This window comes from Calonectris borealis, chromosome 1 (assembly GCF_964195595.1).
Source record: "Calonectris borealis chromosome 1, bCalBor7.hap1.2, whole genome shotgun sequence".
In the NCBI taxonomy this organism is placed as follows: domain Eukaryota; kingdom Metazoa; phylum Chordata; class Aves; order Procellariiformes; family Procellariidae; genus Calonectris; species Calonectris borealis.
Window position 1 is genome coordinate 96,663,993 of NC_134312.1, and position 15,720 is coordinate 96,679,712.

The 15,720-nt window shown below is 39.3% G+C and overlaps 1 protein-coding gene across 1 annotated transcript in view; it reads left to right on the forward strand.

Annotated features, from left to right (window-relative positions):
- ALCAM (activated leukocyte cell adhesion molecule) overlaps window positions 1-15,720 on the forward strand; it is a 117,620-nt gene that overhangs the window by 36,426 nt on the left and 65,474 nt on the right. The window lies entirely within an intron of this gene.

Genomic DNA, 15,720 nt, shown 5'->3' on the forward strand with positions numbered 1-15,720 from the left:
TAGATACAGAGGGAAGGTTTGAACTGTCTCACTCATTGTTTAATGTTTAATGGCAGATTTGATTGTGGTTATATTGGATATACAATGGCTTATAACAAAAGAGAAGTACAGGACAAGAATAAACATATGTACTTGGACTCTTGTGCTGACTATATTAAAATGACTAATGAATCTTTCTATGGCACAGCGGAAATCCCGGGGAAAGTACCAGGAGATGGGTAAAAGCCGTTGGACTTTCTCAGTAGTTGTTGCCTTCTGCGAGGCACAGATTTTTTTTATTTTTTTTTTTTTCTCTCTTCAGAGGAGAGAGATGGGCGGTGGACACAAAAGGGGCAGTCTTCTCATTGACTTCTTGGTATGAATCAGACAGGGTTGGCAGATCTGGGAGGAGAACTGATGACATTTGTGCAGGAAGCAAACTTCAGTTTTCAGTGACTTGGGGGAAAATAAGAATGATTCTGGAGTTTCCTTCTTTCAGAGCCTTTCCTGAAGCATTTTCTTCAAAAGACCTATCTGAACCATGATAAGGGTAAATAAACTTGCCCCAATGCTTACAAGGAAAAGATTTATTTTGTGATGTATATGGACAACACAGGAACTATGGAGTGAGGGCACATTTTAGTATTCATCTCCTGATATTGTCAAACAGAGAAATTAGTTAGGTGATGATTTAGAGGAAGCCATGAAAATAGTCTTACCAGATGGAGAAGTGTTGCAGTTTTGGGATTAGAAATTCAAACATGGAAGCGAAGATTCCTGAAATGAGAGAGATGCTGTTAGGCAGAAGAGCTTGTGAATTAGAGGAAAAAGCTGTTGATCATCTCTGGGTTTGAATCTTGTCCTCTTATAAGGCTGTAGTGTTTAGAGTAGATTGTTTGCTTTCCCTTAACGAAGGCTAGCAGCTGCTTGCAGTGCTGAATTTAAGCCCTTGGAGACATGCATTAGCAAGCAGTAGTACTCAAAAATACATGATAAATGAATGTTGTATGGCTGCTCATTCAGCATATATGCCTATGTGATGGCCATACACGAAGTAGAATTTATAATAATATATTTCATTTCAAGGGAAAACAGCCATAATAGCCAGCTGGGAAATACAGTAAGTGATCCTGATCACCCTCCCCCCTTTGTTTATTCAGGTTGAAGTCTTCTGTGTGGCAAGCAAGCAGTTAAAAATAAAGCTATAAATAATTGTGTTAATCAGTGTATAATTTATCTTTGTATTTGTTTATTGCCTTGAGTACTTGATTAGACAGCTCTAACATACAATTAATCAGTAACCTTCAGTGTTAACTTCTCAGCACTGTTTAATTAATCGGTTGTGTTGCAGAGGCTCTGCTGGCTAGGAAAGCCAGGAACTGTGCCATGTAAACACTTTTGTTAATGTCAAGTGAAGGTTGAGGTATGCTTTATTTTTTCTCTTTATTAGCTTAATTGAACTGATCAGCCTTTCAGGGTCTAGGTGAAAGTTCTAGAGGCAGTTCTAAAAAATAGACAAAATACATGGAAACAATGTGTCATATAAATGCTGGAAAGGTTTTATGCCTTAACTATTATCATAAGTCTTTTCAAGTTTACTGATCATCACACGTTTATTAAGTATCAGTACAAGGTAAAGATCAAAGTGAAATCAGTTATGTTATGATAGTTGTTTATTTCCTTAACATTGACAATCTGAGGATTGATTTTTTTTTTTTTTTTAACGTTTTCTAGACACAGAAAAGCTACCTACAGATCTAGTAAGCATGGAGGGTTTTCATCTTGGCAGTGCAGGTGATGACTGTAAATGCAGGTATTGATGCATTTTGGGTATTGGATCTGTGTAAAAGAGATTTTAAAGTCCTTCCGCGGGTACCTAGGAGAGAGTGAAGATGCAAGTTCTGGGGTTTTACAAAGAAGCCATCTGTCAAAGTTAAGCCTTGCACACCTACAATGTTATTCAGACCTTCAAAATACCATGAATGCAACAAATAGTGGTTTCAAAAGTGACAAGTCTTGATTACCTCATAACAGTTACGTGAACTTGGAAGGAAAATCGCACATTTCAGTCTTAATACTTTGCATTTGATTAAATTTATGAAGATTGTATGAATGAAGTACAAGTGGAAGTGCTGCATGTACGTGTGTGTGTTTCTGTGAAAGTGTGAAAAGAAAGAGCAGGATGAGGACTGTAAGAATGGCCTGTCTTGATAACAACAGACACAGTTTGGGGATACTGCCCCACCATTTCTAGTAGTAAAATTGAAGAACGTGTCCAGATCAGAGGACTTGCATTCTGATAAGACCACAACATAGATAACTACTCAGAACTCAGTGACTTTTGCTGGCAACAGGACGATGACAATGAAGTTGCAGCATATCACCTCTCTGACTTTTTTTCTTCCTTTTCTGTTAGCTCATGAGGGAAAAGCAAATATATATTTTAAACAAACAAGGAGAAATGAACAATGAGCAACAACCCCTCCTAAGATTTATGGAGTCTGAAGTAACCAACATCTTGAAGCAAAGGATGGTGCTGTAGCAAATGTTGGCCCCAGCTGGTGACATAAGAAGGACTTTATAGGCAGCATCCCATATTATCTGTGTTGCACGCAAGAAATCCTGACCAGACCACTTGGAGACATGTGCCTTGGTACTTCCAAGTTTGCAATTGCAAGACCGTGAGTGAATGAAATTTGTGAGAGAATGGAGAGGATAAAATCAACTTAGAGATACAGTAAATAAATATCACTTCCTCTTTCCATTTGATCTCCCATAGAGTTCTCTTACAGAAGTTTTCCAATTATATTTGTCAAGGACAGTCTTTCCCAGATGTTACAACTCAGGACATGCTACTGTGGATCTTGATCGTGTTGGTTAGAATATACTAGTTAACACATATTCCCAATCCAATGTGTTCATCTGCAGACAGAAGAAGTAATGAAACCTGTTTTCCTATGGCTTCATGTTGTTTATCCCACACCTGTCTTCTACCTCCTCAAACTGCTGAAAACCTGAGGTCCTTTCCATAATAACCCTGAACCACTTCTAGGGAGAATCAGTCAGACATGACTTCATTTCTGCAAAGGGGAACAAATTAAAATGGATATGGGCTTAATATAGTCCTCTTCCCTGTTAAGTGAGAAAATTGTAAGCACTTAACATCCTTGAGACTGGTAGCTGTGTATCAACTTTGAGATATTTTCAGGGCAAAGTAATTAGGGACCGATGGAGAGGTACACAGCTCAGTATGATTACATAGACTTTGTTTCCATAGGACACTAGGCTCCGTATATGACCGTGTTTATTGTAGGTGAGCAAAACTCATTGTGGCTTTCATCCAGTGGGATGATAGATGTGAATTTTTCACAGAAAGAGAATGAGAAATAAGTGGCAGTACTGACAAAAATGCCAGACCATGAACTGAAACACCGAGAAGGTGGTACTGCAAAATCAATGCAGCTCCCTCACAGGGTAATACAGAGGGGTCATCTGTCTTCTTCCTAGCAGACAGTCATCTACATCAGCTACAGCTGAATATGTTAAATGGAAGCCTCATCCAAAAAAAGTATCAAAGTATACTTTTTTTAGTATGCTAAAAAAGACCAGTGTTACTCCTTGTACCTGACAGGTTGGGCTGGAGTAGAAAGGTTGCGCTCTCCCGCACAAAACCCCAATGCTGTCTAGAGGAGGTGGGGGAAGCCTTTTGCTAATAGTAAACTAGTTATAGAGTGCTTTACCTGTGAAGGAAATAATCTCCTTTACCCTTCCTCATTCCAAAGTGTGCTATTTAATAAAAAGAATTGGGCACGTTTTGTGTTTGTTCTTTTGGGTTTAGCATGACCTACAAAACTACTATATATTCAAATGCGGGATTCCCTCTGCCAATATTTAACTTTTGTACTCAAGTGTATATTTTTCTAATACTCCCTGAGATGCTGCAAAGTAGACTTTTTTATTCATTGCATGCATCTGGTTGCTTTAGATAAACTAAGTAAAAAGAGGTGAAATACTGATGATAGTATTTTTCAGCTTAATCTTTATTTCTCTGTACTTTGCCGTAAGCTTCAATACCGAACTATTGCTTAGCCTGGAAGTTCATATTACATTATTTTTCTAATACGTGGACTAATCTCAAGACGTTGAAAGGCTCATTACTGCCGTAAGCCTGGATACAGTGACCGCTGCTATCTAATGCAGCTCTGTATCTGAATTCTTATGGCCCCAAGTATATGACTGAGCAAAGTAGCTAAAACAAATCACTCAAATACTAAGAGACTTAAAAGTCTAGAGGCAGCTTAAATGCATTTTTCACAAATCCATCATTTACACAAGATTTAATACCTTAGAATTATAAAATTGATATTGAAGTAGACTTAGAATTTTTTTTTTTTTAACATGGATGCTAATGGACCAGCTAGGGGTAGTCATTTCCTGATCTGTGGCTCGTGAACAAGGAGAAACTGGTTGGTGATGTAATCAATGACTGTAGCAACCATGAAATGATGGAGCTCAAGATCTTGAGGGTATCTCAAGTGACCTGGCAAGTCCTTAAGGCTGACATCCCCCCCTCCCCCAAGCATGAAAAAGTTTCTACCTGTTATTCAGGGAAACAAGTATATAGATCACAACTGAGCTTCAGTTTGAAAGGGCAGTATTGGGGAGGTGGGAGCAGGGACAGGCTACAAAGGAGGAATTCAGAGATGTTGTACAGGCACACAGTGATTGTGTTAGGAAAGCCAAAGCTCAGCTGGAGCTGGAAGTGGAAAGGGACATCAGGGACAACACGACAAGCTTCTGCCACTGCATGAGCAGTAAAAAAATAAACAAGGAAAATGTGGACCTGTTGCTGAACAGAACAGGTGATTCAGTGACAATGGACACAGATAAGAAGTCCTCAGAGCCTTCTTTCCCTCAGTTTTCACCAGGGTCTCTCAAAGGTCTTGATAGACAAGCTGACCACAAGCTAGCAGTGTGCCCTTGAAACAGCGGGCAAGCAGTATCCTGGGCTGCATTAACAGGAGAATAGCACCAGCTCAAGTGAAGTGGTTATTCCCTTTACTTGGTACTCACTAGACCACACCTGAAATACTGCATCTGATTTTTGGGCCTGCCAGTACAAGACAGACACAGATAAACTGGAGCAATTGCGGTAGGGGGCCTGCCGTATGAGGAGGGGCTGAGGGAGTGGGGCTTGTACAGCCTGGAGGAGAAGTGGCTTTAGGGGCACCTGACAGCAGCCTCCTCCCATGAGGAGGTTACAGGAAAGACAGCTAGGCTCAGTACTGAGGTTCAGAGGGGGAAAATAGAAGATGGTGGTCTTAAATTGAAACGGGACTGCGAAGAAAACAAGAACTTTCACTGGGAGGGTAAGGAAGTTTCACTGGGAAGGAGCAGGTTGCCTGGAGAGGTTGTGCAGGCTCCATCCTTGGAGGTTTTAAAGATCTGCCTGAATAAAGCCTTGAGCAGCCTGATGTGATCTTATGGCTGACCCTGCTTTGAGCAGGGAGCTGGACTGGAGATCTCCTGGGATCCTGTCCAACCTGAATTACTCTGATGATTCCGTGAAATAGGTTAATCTCTGGATTGTTGTCCTTCCTTTGCTTCCCTTCTTTATTCGCCGTCTTGATATTGCATATACGTGAAGATTATGTGAAATGTATTGTAAGAGGAGAAAAATATCTTTTGAAACTCTGACTTGGGGGGTTTGTCCAATAGTAAATTGCGTTTGAAAACTAGGTAATGCTGGTGCAACGTGATATGCTTGGAGTTAGTAGTCTGAATTGTGAATGGCAGCCTGTTAGCAATATACAATCCCAGCACAATTCAGTGATTTCCTTATGTATTTGGGAAATGTACTGTGTTCCCTTCTGACTTTTCTCTCCTCCCATACTTTACTACAAAGGCATGTGTCACAGCATACGTTTCTTGTTGACACAAAATAGCAGGCATCTAACACGGTGTACTTGGTAGGCTGTGTATCTCAAGTATTAGGTACCAGACACACTGGTGCCAAAGTAACTAACAAAATCATTTATCAAATCGCTTCAGGGATTTTCCTACATTTGCTTTACCACTCTTTGAAGAGTGATGTAATAGGCTCTGACTGACTTCTTGTCAGCAGGGAATATACAATACGATATCTGGCTTTTGAAATCAAACCTCCAAGGGTACGCTCTATGCAGAGAGCTGTAATGTGACTCTTGAATTCTCAATATAGACAAGTCCACTTTCATAAAAAGGCAGTTTAGTATGAATGACAATGCAAAACACTAGAACTTAATGTTCGGCATTTTTTTTTCCCCCCTGTTTATCAGGAACCATTTCTCAGCTGTGCATTTTTCAGAAAAGGAATGACTTAGGCCAGGTCACTTGAATCGTTTAAAGCAGACAAGGTGGAGAACTCATGCATACTCTGTATACCTATATACTATGTAAGACCGTTGTGTTTTGTCAGCAGAATGCTCTAAATTGTTGATCGTTTTTCAGTGTGGCCTCTATTTTACATATGAATGTATAATCGTAATGTTGTCTCTCCTAGCCAGCCATGACTTCTTTGTATCTCCCTCCAACAACATCGTGTGAAAACATCAATATAAGGAAAACCGTTTATGCCTTTTGATGTATTTAGTCTGCAGGGGTCTTTAAAAGCCGTTACTTTCACTGACAAATAGATCATTTAAGTAGTTTCATTGAAATAAGCCATTATGCTGGCAGGTATCATGTGCTTTGTCCTTCTAAGGACAAAAAAAGTACACTGAATTGCCTGTTTCTTTGGTGTATTTTTTTCTGTGGGTTCATCATGAGAGACTTCTGTTCTTGGTCTTTTCTTCTTTGGGCAAAAATAGTTTAGAGAGTAGAGTTTGAACGTCTCTATGCTAGAAAGCTTGACAGGTCTTGGTTGCAAATTTGTAATTTTTCAATTGTTTGATTCCCACTACTGAAACTTTTGTTATTTCAGGATTTTCCTGAGAAGTTGTTGGCAATAAGAAATATCATCGCTAAAGACAATAGTACTCAATGTTCTGTAAACTGGTGCCAGTAATTTTTACCTTATTGTTCAGGGATATCACTTTGAAGAAGTTGTGTATTTCGGTTGCTATATCCCACTCTCATCTGGACTCAACATCAAAATGAGGTACCAAGTGTGGTACTTCATTGCTAAACATCTGCCAAAACTGAATCATGGTAATTTTGAATGACTGGAGCAAGATTTTCCTGAGGGCTCAGCAGTGTAAGTTGGAAAACTAATTTGGCACCATAAATGGATTTATTGCCACATGGACATGTATAGTCCAGAGAGTCTTATACCAGCCTTGCTTTCAGAGATCTGTAGTTTATCATAAATATGTAAGCCTGTGTTCTCAAATTCTTGGGCTTTAATCACGGGGTTATGTGATCTGGACAGGTTAACTAAATATTCTGGGTTATCATTTTGTTTCTCCATTTTGGAATGAAGTTTCACACACTGTGGGCTAACTATTGTGCCTATTTAGAAAGCAATGAATGGCTTACTCCATTTGAAACAGTGTGAAGTTAAAGGACCTGATAGGTGCCCGAACTAAGGCAGTGCAGTCAGGTCCCGTTACCTTCATCTTACGAATTTCAGTCTGTTAAGTAACATCCTTATACTTAGCTTTTGATAATTACAAACGTAGAGAATCACCACTTGCGTTCCTCTCCCAGCTACTTTGGAAAGGGGAAGAGCTGGGGCTACCCAGGCTGCCAAGAGATGCTGCCTCCCTGCGGTGCGTAGCCTGGCACTTCTGAGGTCCTTCAGTCACACCTCCCTTCCCTGCTTGCTGGTCCCACTGATGTCAGGCCGGTGACCTGAGATGTTTGCAGAAATGTTTGTGTGTCTGGCAGGCTATGACCCGGTACATAAACACCCTGAACTGTGGTCTGATATGACCTTTAACGTTCCGTGCTTGGCTGCAAGCTTGTTACTCTGTGGGATATGAAGTCCAGACTCTCTAAGCTCAAACCTCTGTTAAACAGTTGATTTTTCTCTTTTACTTTGTTCAGCTTCTGCGCCTGAAAAATGGAAGTGGTAATACTGCTCTTTCTAGGTAGCTTATACAGATGTAGCAAAAATGCCTGTAAACTGGTGCATTCAAAAAATCTTTGTTATTTAAAAATAAAATGGTATGAAATATATATCAAATACATGGGGGTCCTTACGTGTGCAATTTTTGTATTGACTTCAGCATTTTTACAGTACACTGGTACACGTTTTGCAATTAATTTCAAATGGAAAAAGGGTGAAAAGGCAATTTTTTCCCCTTTGTCAGCTAATTCGTTTTCTCCAGCATCATCGAAACCAGTGTAGCACATGTGTCATGTTGTCTGCTGGATTTATAAAGCAGGATGTAATTAATTAAGACTAATCTCTCCAGAGCTAGTTTCTAGATCAGGTGAAACTTCTGGCCTTGTCCTCTGCTTTGAAAGTGTGTATGCGCTTTTGGTGGGCGGAACAGAGACATCTACAGAAAACTTACTGGCTTTCATTTTGTTCAGAGCGCCTAGTTTGTTGCTTGGGGAGACCAAAGGGCAGGAGGAAGAGGGAATGCGGCCGGATGAGCTGTCTGGTTTTGCTTGCCTTTCCCACTCTAGTTTTGGAAACTTTATGGCAAGGAAGCATGACCATGAAGAGAAGAGATAGCAGGTAGGTCAATATGATATAAAGAGTAGAAAAGCAAGACTGGGAGGAAAGGACTTCCCACTGAAGCTCCTTGATGCTTCCGTGACCAGGCCAGCTAATGCTTTTCCTCTATCTCCTCCCAGATAGAGCAAGGAGGGTAAGTGCTTCCTGACCAGAAACACAGCCAGGATTAGTTATGCTTTTGAAGTTTACCAGCAGGAGACCCTTAGGGCTGTTGGACAGCTGTCTCTTGGAGAATTGATCACTCAGGTAGTCCCATTGCATAAGAAAATTAATTCTGACCAGATCACATATTAGTGAGCCAGTAAGTATGCAGTGTTTTTTCTTAATTTGCTTTTTGGCATCTTTCAGGGAGCAATCAATGCACTTAAAATTTCATCAAAATGTATTTTTTTAAATTGCCACGTAAAGTTAGACTTCTTATAGTCCGTAGTTCTTATGATAAGGGAAGACAACCATGTCCCAGGTCTCCGTAGAGTACTGTCTCTTCTCTCCTCTGACTTCCTTAAGCATTTCCCATGGTACTGGAATTGAAGGGCAGGGGAGTGGCAGAGTTAGCCTCTGGTCTGTTTGCTCTCCTTTCATGTTCAAGAGCATGTATCTTGATTTTGAAATAAAATGTTTGATTTTAGTGACCACAAAGAATTGACTACAAAACAGTTATCTACCCAGTAAAAAAAAAACAAAGCCTATGCAAACCCACGGTACCCCAATCTGTCAGTCTTTGTGATTATCTTCTGTCGTGCACTCAAGAGATTTGTCCAAAACACAGAAGAGAGATCCAACTCCTTTCTGTGCATCTAACCGTTCTGGGAGAAACTGCTTTTATGCTGCACATCAACTACTGAATTTCAGATCTGAATGAGGCTGTGGGAGACAGCCAGGGTAAAGTCACACTCCTAAACCTTTACAGTCGTCACGTACCTTACAGAGACAGCTTTCATACTGCAGAAGGGATGTAAAATACAGTGGTTGTAACAAGGATTTGTTTGCTCTTGGCTTACACACAGTTCTTACAAAATGACTGCAGAGGTATAGGGCAGAAGGAAATAAACTCTGGAAAGAGTACATGTCCAGCGAACTTAACAGTATGTTGATATAATCTGCACCAACTCTGATTTTTCCCAACCTTGATTCTTGGATGGCAGTATAGCTTATGCTTCAATAATCTTATTCAATTGTTACTTCTTTCGTTGTAGGAGGAAAATGCAGACATAGGTCAGGACATGTAAAAAATCCATTTTCATCCAGCAGTGTTATTCGCTACCATCAGGTTAAACAGAGTTGACAACGCATAACTACATAAGTTATCCTTGTTTGTATGAGGGGGAAAGACAATAATTTCTATACGTTACTTTTGTGATCTCACCAAAGAAAAAGAATGGCAGCATTTATCCTTCCTTTGAAGGGTCAGTTATTGGTTAATAAAGTTCATCAAGTTACTGATACCAGTGATGATAGTCAGTCAGTCCATGCAGATATGTGAGAAAATGAAATTCCTGTAAGCGTAGGTCTCAGCTAATTGCCCTGTTCAGTAGAGCGGATAGATATCCATCCATATTCTGAGGAGGCAAAATAGCTGAGTAGTAAATAATGCAGATCCTATTTTTTTTTTTCCCCCCAAAGGGCAAAGGATGCCGAGTCAAGTAATACTGATTCACTAGCAAAACAAACGTGCTCAGGTGTTGTGTTAGTGCAGTCTGCAAAAAAGGATCTGTTACAAACAGGCATCAGTCTGAGAGAGACGACAGTGCATTTAAGCATTGAAACTAGAAGTTTCTTGGCTGTGTCTCAAAGCAAGTTCCCTCAGCTCTTCACCACTTTGGGAGATAGTCTTCAGCCATAATCAGTTAGGGTGTTCTTTTCTTGAAGAAATGCTAGGAAATTTGAAAAATCGTGTATTGGAAAGAGAGTTTAGATCAGGAAGAGGAGATCATGAAGAAATCGCAAAGAGCCAACAGCTCTGTAAAAGATAAGGAGTAGCAGCTTACAATGCTTGAGGGAGAACGTGTGGAGGATGACTATGTTGCTTGGGACGGTAGATAGAAACAGGGATGACTACGTTGCTTGGGATGGTAGATAGAAACAGATAAAAATATTAAACTATTTTGTTGAAATTGCTAGTCTCACCAAAATGTTCCTAGATAAACTTTGAAAACAAGTGAGAAAAATTTGGGATTCTTCCTTTGAAACAGAATCTGTCTCTGTCCTTTCTGTGAGTTATAGACAAAAAGATACTACCTTTTTTCCTGTGTTGGAGGGCAGTGAATAGGAGAAAGGACTTGTTTCATTAATCCTATCTTTCTCACAGGAACAGACTTTCCTTTGAAAAATCAGCTATTCAGAAGTTCTTAAGTGTTGCAGTCTTAAAACTATAAACAGATTTTTTCCTCATTTACTTTACAGCATTTATTTACTTATTGTAAGAGCCAAATCTGCAGTGTCACAAAAGTTCACTAGGAAATTTATTTGCTATTTGCTAACAGCAAAATTGTGTTACTAATTCTAGTTATTATTAATTGAAGCTATTAAATTAATTTGAAGAAGTAACATAAACCATTGCACATTTTTTTTATCTTGGTGACTTACAGTAATAATGATATCTTTCAAAAATTATGTAGATTTTTAACTGACATATCTAGAGAATCTATATATAGATTGCTATACATGGATGTCTCAATGACATAAAGTTTTATACATTGGTGTCATTGTTACATCTTCTAAACACTTTGAATGTTTTAATACCACAGACTAGATGAAATGCCTGTGTAGTGTTCTCTTCTGTATTCAGTGTCTGTGAAATATCTGCTGGTCTTTGGGGAAAAAAATCCATCATTTACGTTATCTGTGAAAAGTAATACTCTCAACACTGATCTATTACATGATTTTGCAAATGTGTCTTTTCTTTTTCTAGTTGTATAACTTTAAAGATATTGGTATCACTTGCAGCAAGTTAATGTCAGCATTTTTACTAGAAACCTTTACTTTTTGTCTGCAAAAATTGTAAAATACTGAAACTGCGTATTCAGCATTTCAGCTTGCAAACAAGTGACTCTACAAAATCAGCGTGAGTATTTGTACCAGCGTGGTAGAAATGAGGATGCTTTTTTGCAAGCATGTGAACCAAAACTTGATAAATATGTGAACGGTCTTTCAGGCTCCGTAATACTGTGTTGTTGTTTTGCGTATGTGGACCTCCTCGGATACCCAAAGTCACTTGATTGCACTGCTAAGGGAGGAGGTCCGCTGCACGAGGAGACCTGGAGCAGTGGCGAGCGTGGATTCACTGGGTAGCCCTGCTCTGTAGGGAGGGCTCTTGGTAGCTTCGGGTGTGTAAATGGTAGTGTCCGAGGCAGGACTGGGAACAGTTGCAAGTGTATGCACAGTATATTTGACTGTCAGCTTCTGTTGAGAACTTTTTTATAATGGCTGCTGTCTGTTTGGGGTTTTTTGTTGTTTTTTTTTTACAAATAGTTTGAGTACAGTAGTCACAGGAATTTATCTGACCGCTTGGGGACATGTACATCTGAGCCAGCTGTCTAAACAGTGTTTGTTCGCAGTAAAGAGGGCATGATTCACTGTAAGGAAGACTATTCATTATTGGTTCCCTAGAAGTGCCTTTTGCTCTCATCTGAGCATAAAGGTGATGCTGGAGTGATATAAAAGCCCATATTGAAGGTAATTACAGTTAGGTCAGATTAGTCATACCTGAGATTACTGCTCTATTAATTTTCTTAGAGTAAGAAAATGGCTGTAGATGGTTCTGTTGGGGGTTGCAAAAATACAGTGCGATAAATACCCTGAGTTTATGAGTTCATGACTCTCTCTGTTTTAATAAAAAATCAGTTGGTAAGCTTTACATCAGCGTACAAAAAATCAGTGAAATTTTTGAAATGCACACTTAGCCCTGATAATACTTACCTTTTAAAGTGATAAAAGTGGGGGTGGAGCTTAAAGCAATTGTTGAGGAGCTGAAATGGCAATTTTACAGCATGAATAGAAAAGGCAAGAGTGGTAGTGTGTTCAGCTGCATTTTTGTTGTAGATTTTCTGTATGCTTCAGAAACTGGTAGAAACAATTTATTTGTACAGCTCAAGAAGTTCATGAATCAGAATTCATTTGTATGCTAAAAAAAAAAGAGGATTTTGAGATTGCTAAAACACCCAGACAACAACATTCACAAAACCCAGCTTACTAAACCACAGTTTCGACAGATATAGAAAAGATGCTAGTCTTGATAATTTTCTAAAAAAACTTAATACAGAATTTTGTAATGTCTTATAGTACCCACAAGTCTATTTACAGATTAGGAAGCTTAAGATCCTCAAAGTATTCAGTGATTTAATGGAGTCAGAAGAAATTAGGGTTCTTAAGTTTTTTCAGTGTTCTTTGGAATTTTATTTTATAGCATGAAACGGCTTTTCATGGGACTTGTTAATTTTGCCAGTGTTTGGTATTGAATCACATTCAATTCAGTTAAAAATTCATCAGTTAAGTTTTTTTGCCATCTAACCTCTTGTTATTCAGTTGCTTCTACTTCCTCACCTTTTTTACTGATATTTTTCTTGCCGATGCTATGTTTGTATCTGCTTCTTTCAGTGATATTTATGAGAGGAACCTTGAGTAACAAGAACAGCAAATTTCAGATTACTCTAGAATGACATTACTTAAATAGTAAATCAACATTTTCGGACATGTGTTTCATTTCCATGTGTTTCATCTCCAGTTATTTTGGAGATGTGTTTCATTTGATTTGTTGCAGATCATGTTACAAGAAATGTTACTTCTTAGCATAATAGATGCTATGGCTAGTTATAGGTTATGAAGTGGGGCATTTCTTCATACACACTTGATGGTATAGATTGCGTCTGCATATGTGCTGGAGAACTATTTCTTTCACAATCAATTGTTAAGTTCTTGACTTCATCTTTTGGCTGCAGAGTCTATTTCTCTTGCTACCCAGCATCAAGTTCAGAATAGTTAATCACAACCTCAACAGATGAACTACTCTCCCAGTTGTTGCCCATGTGTTTTGGAGGCTGGCGGTCCAGGCATCTCTTACAGTACTGGCATAATTCTTCCTAACAAGTAGATGGAGATCCTGGTTTCCCACCGAAAGTCTTTGATAAAATTGGTAGAGGTGGCTACTTAAAGTGCAAATAGCACCTATTTTAGCAATCAGGTGCAGAGTTTTGGGGGAAAAAGCCTTCTTTCACAACTTGAAGTCACATTTCTTTCTTGTCTCTTCTTTTTTTCTTAAAATACTCCTTTTAACAAAACTGACATTCAGAAGATCTTTCTTCCCTGTGGTCTTAATCTGACGTGGAGTTTCTTAATGGAACCACCCTTTGAGCCCTCCAGTCTTGATTGGTTGTTATTCTTCTCTTTCTAAGTGCCTTTCCTGTAGTTATTTGTTCTGCTCAGAGAGTTACTGTTTCACATCTTTCCTTACTCTTCAGGAGACAAATTTTCCTACTTCTCCCAACTGTTCTTTTTCTAGTGTCCCAGGATTCAGATGAAAAGTTAATTTGCCCTTCAGTTAATCAAGGCTGTGTTCTGCTTCCATTCTCATCAATATCCGGCGCATCTTAGCTGATTAGGAAATTGCTAAAACAGATTAACCCTAACTGTAGATTAAGGACCTAAAATGTTTGTTCTGGAGAGCCTTACAAGTTTAAAAGAACAACCTGTCCTCTTCAGTTAATGGCCAGCTGCTTCTTGAACAAACTTTGAGATTGACAAAGCCTTTATTAAATTGCTTAAATTCTCAGGTATGGATCTGATCCACCACTCATTGAAGTTGATTGATGTCAGCAAGCTTTAGACAGACTCAAGTCTAACACAAGAGAGGTATTCAAGTACCGTCTCCACTGTCTCATAATAATTATAAAACAGCTCAGCAGCTTCTTTCTGTCTCCAACTGGAAAACAATGCAGTGGCTTGGGTTTTGCACCAAATGGCACCTGGAATACAGGGTCTCTAGGATGCTTTGCTCAAGCCTGTGGAGGTGCATCTTTACTGGTGATGTGGGTGGGGTGTACAGGTGCAGGGTCGGTACGTATCTACCCAGAGCTGGCTAATCCTAAAGATGTATTTTTGTCTAACTTTCTGCTCATGCTTCTTTGTATTCCCACCTTTTCCAAGAACCTCAGTATAAAACAAAGCTATAAGTGATGCACACCAGAAGAATCGGGAGTGCTGCTTCTGTACTTGGCAAGAGCTAGCTTTTCAGAGCACATTACCGTTAGCATTTTAGGCCTGCAAGCAACAAGTGGAAAACCAAAGGAGCACTGGGAGTGTTAATGGAGCTCCTGGCAGACGTGACAACAAATACAGCTAAGTGGAGTAAAGAAATAATTTATAACTTTGTTCCTTTTAAAAATTGTGTGGTGGACCTTAGACTATAAGACTGTTTAATATGACATGGAGGACTTTAGGTGTGTTTAACAGCAAAAAAAAATGCGTTTATACAGCTTATCTTTGTAACACTCCATTTTTAGAGTGCAGTGAGATTATGTGGGGAGACTGACATTAGTGAAAAAGCACATGGATTGGGTCGATAATGAGTCCTGTGTGAGTCTTTTTCCTCGTAATGTCCTGTCACGTGTTCCTTCTAGATGGAGATGAGTCCAATTCAGGGTAATTTTTTAGCTGGAGAAATGCAGGCTGAGTTATATCCTGAACTTTTATTTTATGTACACAGAGAGGAACACTTGGCGCTCTACAATTTTCTGCAACTGGACAGGAAAAAAGAGAACAGTGAGGGAAGTGTAGGGATTGTAGCTATCAACACTTGTGGATCCTGCGGTGGATGGGGAGATGCCTGATGACACCTTTCAAAAGCTGAGGAAGATGCTTTTAATTTACAGCATGTGTCTGTCTGACATACACCAAAGGGCCTGTGCTCTTCAGCAGGCTCCGTTTGGCTTGTTTTCGAAGATGAGGGGCCTAAATTCCTGGCGCAAGCTGAAGATAAGTTTAAACTAGATTTTAAATATCTTATTACAAATCCTTGCTCAAAAGTTTTGATTCAAAAAATGTAATTTCTAAATGTGTAGAAGGGTTTTGTTTTCTGTCAT